The sequence below is a fragment of the Manis pentadactyla genome, chromosome 12 (assembly GCF_030020395.1).
Source record: "Manis pentadactyla isolate mManPen7 chromosome 12, mManPen7.hap1, whole genome shotgun sequence".
Taxonomy (NCBI): domain Eukaryota; kingdom Metazoa; phylum Chordata; class Mammalia; order Pholidota; family Manidae; genus Manis; species Manis pentadactyla.
The window spans coordinates 15699068-15707286 of record NC_080030.1 but is presented as its reverse complement, the minus strand read 5'-3'; the positions used below and the strand labels follow the sequence as shown (position 1 = coordinate 15707286).

At 43.6% G+C, this 8219-nt stretch overlaps 1 pseudogene; it reads left to right on the top strand.

Annotated features, from left to right (window-relative positions):
* The first annotated feature begins 1008 nt into the window (after positions 1–1008).
* Positions 1009–4675, top strand: LOC118921101 (putative gustatory receptor clone PTE01; annotated as a pseudogene).
* The last annotated feature ends 3544 nt before the right edge of the window (positions 4676–8219 follow it).

Genomic DNA, 8219 nt, shown 5'->3' with positions numbered 1-8219 from the left:
TCCTATCCTCAGAGGTGTCACACATGGCTTTTTGGTAGTGGTCTTCGTTCTCTGAAAACCCATCCAAAGACTAACTTGTTTTACCGTGACTTTTCCCTCTAGATTATGTCTCCTACCAACTACATTGATAAGGAACTCTGATATGAATGAAAGGAATGCTCCTGACCAGTGATGAGGCCATAGCTGTCAGTGAGAAGACACCCAGTAAAAATGACTGTGCTACAAGATTTCTATATTTGCGCATCCATTTACGCAAACCTAAATGATACACAAAGAACCCTGGTATGAGGGAAAGTAATTCTGACTTTTTAACCAGGGATGATGCAAACAAATGAAGCTGTTCTTGCTTCCCTTTTGTGTCACAATTCTGGTTATTCCCAGGTGTTTTGTCCTGATGTGTTGCTGGAATTTCCTAAGTGACTCCCGAGCTGTCCCAGAGCTGTTGTGCTCATGGACAGCTGTCTATTTGCTGATATTTGTTGGTGGGATAAGGCTGCGGTCTCCTACTTCAGCATCAAGGATTTGTCAAATTTTCTTTGTATCAATTAATGACAAATGAATCCCCGGATTCCTCACCCAGAGTCCTGTGGGGCAGGAGGGCTGCAGGGGCAGGACGCAGCAGCTAGCAAAGGACCATCACTACCACTAAACCCACTTTTCCAACTTGAGAAAAACCAAACGGGCAAAAGAACATTCAATTAAACTTTAGGGTCTGTCCACCAAAAGTAATTTAAAGAAAATATATTCTGGAGCAAATGAACTCTTCTGAATGGACAGAAATTGGAAGCTATTAGAGACATTTGCTGAATTTGGGCCGGAACAGCTGCAATTAGATGCGATGTCAGTGGAGGGGTGCAGTTGGCAGATGGGAAACCACACTGGCTTCTTCTGGCTGCGTGTCCACAAGGAACTTGATATCTGCAGAAATACCAAGTCAGAGGCAATTTCTACCCAGCTGCCAGTTACTCTGCAGGAAATTTCGCTGAGAGCACTGGGCTGTGACGGATTATGGGTTACCATGGGAAGCAGGGAGACAGCCCCAGCATCTTCTGGTGCCTAGAGCCCAGTGCTCTGAGGGAGGGTGAGGCGGATTCCACTGTGATTCCTGGGACTCCACCCCTTGCAATCGCACCTTTGTAGAGACCCATCCCCTCATATGTGTTCTGGGCCTGCTGACTGGCTTCCAACCAGCACACATGGCAGAACTGATGGGATGTCATTTCCCACAAAACAGACTGGCTTTTGTCTTCCAGGCCCTTGTTTCTGTCACCTCTCTGTGTGCTCTGACGGAAACCAGCTGCCGTCTGGGAGCTTCCCTATGACAGACCCACGGGTCCAACACTGAGGAAAGTCCCGGGACAGCGGCGCACAGCACCTGCATCCTCCCAGCTCCCATGTTGTTGGCCCGGAATCCGGTCCTCGTCCAGGCAGACCTGGAGGCATCTCCATCCTAGCGGCCCTCCTAACGGCAGTCCTGTTCAACACTCTGGGTTATTCAAGAGAAGTAGGGAGTTATGAGTCAGTGTATAAAAATCAGTAGTTTTCTAATATGCCAACATACATCAGTGAAAGGGAAAAATTAGATCTTGGGCAGTCCTTTAAATAAAAGGAAAAAAACCTAAGAAAGTGAAGTAGTTTCTGTTAGAGACAGATCTTAAGTCAGGAGACAGAATGCTTTTGATTTTGTTATGGAAGACCTAATTCCCCCTAGTTTACACTATTAATACAATGGACTTGCAAATATCAAGCTCTGGAACTCATCAATTAAACTGAAAAAAAGTCTGCATTATGTGAAGATCCTTAAAGCTGGGAATCAGATGGGAATTGTACATGAGTCTTCTCCTGAGAAGAGGTAGGGCCCAGAACCTTCTAAACACATTCACTTTATCCTTTTCTTCTGTTAAGATCAGAATGTCCTCAGAGTTTTGGAGAACAGGGACCAATTTCACTTAATGATGAGCTCTGTGCATTGAGCTCCCAAGGTCAAGGAGGAGAAAACAGCCAGTGGCTCCAGCCTTAACTGGGTGCCAGTATCACTCATGCCTCATCCGTGTCTCATCATCTGCACTCTGGGATTCATGCCTGAGTCTGTCTTCCTGTCAGTCCTGAGGACAGAGCCTCAGCCCTGTCACTGACCACGCAGGAGAAGGCATTGCATCCCAGCTCCTAAGTCATGACACAGCTGAGGTACAGCACAGACCAGGGAGTGCGGGGGCAGGTGGTGGGTGTGGCAGGGGCGTCGGGAGCTGTTTCCTGATAAAGAAGACAAGCAGAGACAGGTTGAGGTGTCCAGATGGGAGGGCTCCCACGTGCAAACTTTCAGCCATGAAGCTGATGAGGTTCCTGCACTTGTCTTTTTTGTTGGGGATTTCAGAACCTCATTCAGAATCCCGCTCTCCTCCACTACCACGTCTCACTCCCATGAGCATTGCCCAAGCCAGAGCAGAAAATGGATCTGTGCAAACTAGTTCTGAGCACTCCCAAATGAACACCATTAGGATCATGATAGAGTACCCCCACTATCACCAAACATTATTTAGGGTTTCTTGTGAGAGGCCCCGAGTTTGTGCTATGGAGCTTCAATTTCCGTCTGCCTGATCATTTCTAAGATGCAGGAGCACACATTGCTGTAGAGCTGACAAAATGAGCAAAACATCCTTATTTAATCTGTACCATGATCTGGAGTAAAAATGGGAGAAGTCAGGTTTGGATCTGAGTGGCAAGGCTTTATTCACAGCACATAAGGCATGTTAATGTCTTCACACAATTTAGTTTGCAGTGGATATTGAGCCCTTGAAATGTGCCTAGTCCATACTGACTTGTGTTGTTAGTATAAATTTTGTGTCTTGCTGAAATCATCATATTCTTGATATAGTGGCTACAATAAACTGTTGAAATTACAAACCAACCATCTTATTCAATGCTTTCCTTTATCCTTCCAGGCGTACTCCAAGCAGAAGGCCCACAGGGAAATTATGGGTTTCATTCATTTCTTATTCCCCGGCATGTACACAGTGGCTGGCACTGAGTAGTCCCTGAAAAAAATGTGTATATATGGGTTACCCTTCTCATTCACAGGAACGCAATGCAGTCCGTACAGCTTGCACACACTGGGGGCTTAGGAAAGCCCTGTGCTTTTCTTTTTCTCTTCTTATTATTTGTCTTTTAATAACTGGGTTTATTTCAAGGGAGGGCTTCTTAATCCTGCTCATATTTAGAAATATCTTACTCCAGAAAGCCTCCAATCAGTATGTTTAGGACTAGCGACTTCCTCCACGATAATGGTTGTTCTATGGGGATTCTATACCCTGTGCTTCAATCAGGTTTGAATGAGCCCCTGCACTGTGCTACCAGGGTGTCGTGTGTGTTTCTCCTTTTAATCACGAGGATCCGGGTCTTTGCTCTGACAGAGGAATGGACAACAATAGCTGCAGAGATATTTATAGATCCTGCTCTACTGATGGACTTTTTAAATCTCTATATACCCTTGTGTCTCTAATTTCTTTGGCCCAATCTTTCCAAAGTGGGCACACCTAGAACAGGGGATTGGAACAAATACCAGTGAGAAAGGAGTTTTAAGAACAATGTGTTTGCTACAAATGAGAGATTTTGTTAATGGGGCGCGGTCCTTACATGTGAAAACTTTATTTGTGAATCATTTGAATTGAAAATATAGACAGACTGTTGGGTACCCAGAAACTGTTTCCATTTATATCAGCTTCCATCTTTATTTCATAAGGTGTCTCTGCTATGCAGAACCACAAAATCTAACAGGTGTCGTGGAATTCCTCCTCCTGGGATTGACAGAAGATCCAGAGCTGCAGCCCCTCCTCTTCGGGCTGTTCCTGTCCATGTACCTGGTCACCATCCAGGGGAGCCTGCTCCTCACCCTGGCCATCGTCTCTGACCCCCACCTCCACACCCCCATGTACTTCTTTCTCTCCATTCTGTCCCTGGCTGACCTCGGTTTTACTTCTACCACAGTCCCAGAGATGATTTTTGACATTCAAACTCACAGCAGAATTGTCTCCTATGTGGGCTGCCTGATTCAGTTGTCTTTTTTTAATCTTTTTGGAGGTTTGGACACTGTATTCCTGACTGTCATGGCCTATGACCGGATTGTAGATATTTGTCACCACCTGCACCATGTGATCATCATGAACCCGGCCTCTGTATCCTGCTTGTCCTGCTGTACCTTTCGACCAGCCTTTTGGACTCCCAGCTGCACTGCCTGATGGTGTCACAACTTACCTACTGCACCAGAGTGGAAATTCCTCAATTCTTCTGTGACCCTCCACAACTCCTCAAGCAGAGCTGTGATGATATCTCCACCAATAATATATTCATCTATCTTATTGGTGCCGTCTTTGGGGGTGTTCCAATATCAGGGATCCTTTACTCTTACTACAAAATTGATTCCTCCATTCTGAAAGTCACATCAACAAGCGGAAAGTATAAAGCCTTCTCCACCTGTGGCTCTCACCTGTCAGTGGTTTGCTTGTTTTATACACAGGACTTTGGGTTGTACCTCAGCTCAAGTGTCTCACATGCTCCCAGGAAGGGTGCATGGGCCTCAGTGGTGTACACTATGGTCACACCCATGCTGAACCCCTTCATCTACAGCCTGAGGAACAGGGACCTCAAGGGGCCATGCAGAAGCTCCTCAACAGAATAGCCCCATCTTAAACTTCCACCATTTTTTTCTTTGGTCTGGAGATTAGAAAAGACAGTAAAATCAAACATCTGGAATTGTCAAACATGCCTGCTTGTTCACATGGTTTTCATAGCTCATGTTCTTCATTCCTTTGGTTTATCTTATCTGAAAATTGTATATTTGACACATATTTGATGGAATTAAGGTAGTATTCTGTGATCCCGTGTATGCCCAAATCATTGCTGAGTTTAATCTTATTACACCTATGGAATCTTCTGCATTTCTCACCCATGACACAGGCACCCTGCAGAAGTTCACAATCTCTTTTTAAATACATATCCAATTTATCTCAACCATTTTCACACTATGTCTATTTTCCATAAAACTTTGGTTTCAGTCAAATCTATTGATGCAGGTTGCACGGGAGAGCCTATATGTTAGAAGCTACTGATGAACTTTAAAACATCTTCCTGAGTCCCACCACCAAGGTTTAAGATTTAATTGGACTGGAGAGTGGAAAAAGTGTGGACATTTTTAACAGCACCCCCGTTGGGTCAAAGGTATAGCCAAGGTGCAGGACTCTTGGATTTTCTCAGACATTTCATTCAAACATGACTTGTGTTTGGGTTCTTTACACAGTCTCATCCTAAAGACCATCATGTGGTCAGAGCTCATAAAGGAGAAGATGTAAAAGCATTTGCCTTAACAACAGCCAAAGTGATTTTTCTCAACAGTCCTGGTGTCATGTTTTCACATCTTCCTCCAAGCCCTGCAGCAGTTCATGTCCACATACAGGTTTATAAAGCTATTGTGACTGTGCTCCAAACTTACTCTTCTTTTTTACTAGTCTTTTGACTACTGCTCTGATTTTCCTGGCTTCTTTTCAGGTTCTTCCAATAATGGTCAATAAAGGACACCACGCCCTAATGCCCAACCACTTCCCTATACCCCTTAGCCGATGGGGCTGTCACTACATCCTTCAGTGATGACTCTGTGTGACCACATTTTTTTTACATGCCTTTCATCTTCCAGTAACTATTTAGCCATACTTATATTAAATTACCTTCATTAAAATAACCAGTGTGGCTCTTCTTTTTCTTGATTGAACCCTGACTAATAAATCAGAACATAGGGAATAAAACTACATTGTGAGATGCAATTGGAAGGTTACAAATTGTGCTCAGGATAAAAAAAGTGAGTTAATGATATGTCTTGGACAAGGGTATACAACTGAGGTCATAGTAGTGGTGTACGTATCCAGTGGCTGTGTGGCTCTAACTGTGGCTGTAGTCTGTTCTCATTCAAGCCATTATGATAAAATTACACTCTATCTTCATTTTTCTTTTACTCAAGGATAGCAAAGGACCATGACCTCAGCAAAGGGAACATCTTCCCTGTCATTGTCACTGCCTCATTAGGATTCCAGTTTGTACATGCTTCTTTTCTTCTATTAAGATCAATATGTCTTTGAGCTCCTTCTGTTTTCTGCTGCACACCCAGGCACCCACATACACATCAACCTTTCCTTTAGAGATGCTGCACACAGTTTCTGAGGTAGCAATCTGACTTTCTGAGAAGCTGTGACATAACTGGTTGAATAAACGCTGCCTTTCACCATGAAACTAAATTGCCTACAAATTCACTAACTATGAACTTAGTATCTAATTGGCTCCTCCCATTATGAAATGACTTCAGTTAAATATCGGGAAAATTTAATATTAGATTTTTCTTCCTATCTGTGCATTGTAGAATGTCTTGACACCCACACCTCCTTCTCAAATTGTTTTCTATTCTCCTAACACTGGGTCATGTAAGCTTCCTAAATTTTCTTTTGCCCTTTATACACACAGAGGGAGCACACTTTGGACCATTTGCAAGTTAATTGGTTGAATATTCAAGTTTTCTTCCTATCAGCTAATGAGAAATCAATCTCTGAGCTTCTCATACAGAGAAATCTGAGCAGAAGGACAGCAAAGATAAGGTAATAGATAAGATAAATCATACATCACCTTTATTTCACTAGATGAGCCAAAATCATATATTGGAAAAGACCTTGAGAGTTGAAATACAAAGGTTCTTAAGAAAGTATATTTGGAGACAGATGAGCCTAATCAGAATCCTCTAGAGACGCTTATGGAACTGGTCCTGAACTAGCGGTGGCTTCTCCTGGCAAAGTTGAAAGCACCTGTTTGTATAAGAGAAACCAGGGAGACTTCCAGTGGCAGGGCCAGGAGCACCGTGGCTGGGCTTGCAGAAATACTTAAAGAGTAAGTTCTTCTATGTGCCAGTTCTTCCTTAGGAAATTTTGTTGAGAAGATGGTGACATGAAGGTTAGTGTCTGTTAGAAAGAGAGAATCTCTGGGGTCTTGTACTCAGAGTTGAAATTCCTGATAGTAGTTCAGGGCTTGTTGGTGCAGAGCATTTCGTATGTTCCCTATGAGTGTTACCATCCATATTCAAGGCCATGTGTGCACCCAGTGATTGGAGTGTTCGCTAGATCTAGAGACTTGCATCCAATGAATAATACTTGGGAAAATACTGCAGTGTCACTCCAACCGTAATGAGTAAAAAGGCTCAGATTTTCAACTTTCCAGCCTCTATTACTCTGTCACAACTCACTCAGATGGGATGCAGCTGCCATACTGTCAGCTGCCCAGTGGAGAAGCCCTTGTGACAAGAAGCCGAGGAATGTCCAGCGCCCACTACCCAAGAGTAACAGAATCCTGCCATTTTCAGGTGAGCAAGCTCGGAATCAGAACATCTTATAATCGAGCTGTGAGGTGACTACTGCCCTAGCCTACATTTTGACTGTAGACATCTGTGCCTTTCACTTGAGTACATAGATAGTTGTCTAATATAACAGCATGCATCAATTTGCAAGATAAATGAAAATGTGGGCTTTTCTCCAATATGCATTGTTTCACCAGAAAGGCCAAAATATTCAAAACAGCAAAAATATTTAAAAATTTTTTTTAAATCCACCTCCAACTCTAACAGGTATACCACAAACCAGGACTGCACAAAAGAAAATAGAAGGTCTTTTTGGAGGAATAAATCTCAACAGAGGAAAAGGAAATTTAGTAGATTCCTAGGATAAGAGATTAAAGTCTCTCTAAATCTCACGATTAATTCAATGGAGTTGCAGATTCAGTTGATGCATTCTTCCCTTTTTATTGAAAAAGTATGATTGTTATAAGACCCATGTAACTTGGAAGTCAGAAGAGCAGAGGACAGGTGAGCTTTCTCCTGGGAGAAGGGTCCAGACTCTCCCAAGCACACTCACTTTTCTCCATTCCTCTATTCCTCTTCCATTAATACCTGCAAGTCCTCAGAGATTGAGAGAACAGGGTCCCATCGGGGTGTTTATGAGCTCTGTGCACTGAGGCCCGAGTTCACACAATGGTAGATGATAACCCTTGTCTTTCTACATGTCAGTTTGCTGATTCCAGACCAGTGGGCCTCACAGCCATGTCTTCTCCTCCCAGAATCGTTGCCTGCCTGAGCAGGCCCATGCCTGCGTCGGTCTCCCTGCTGGTCTTGAGGGCAGGGCCTGCGTTTCCATTGC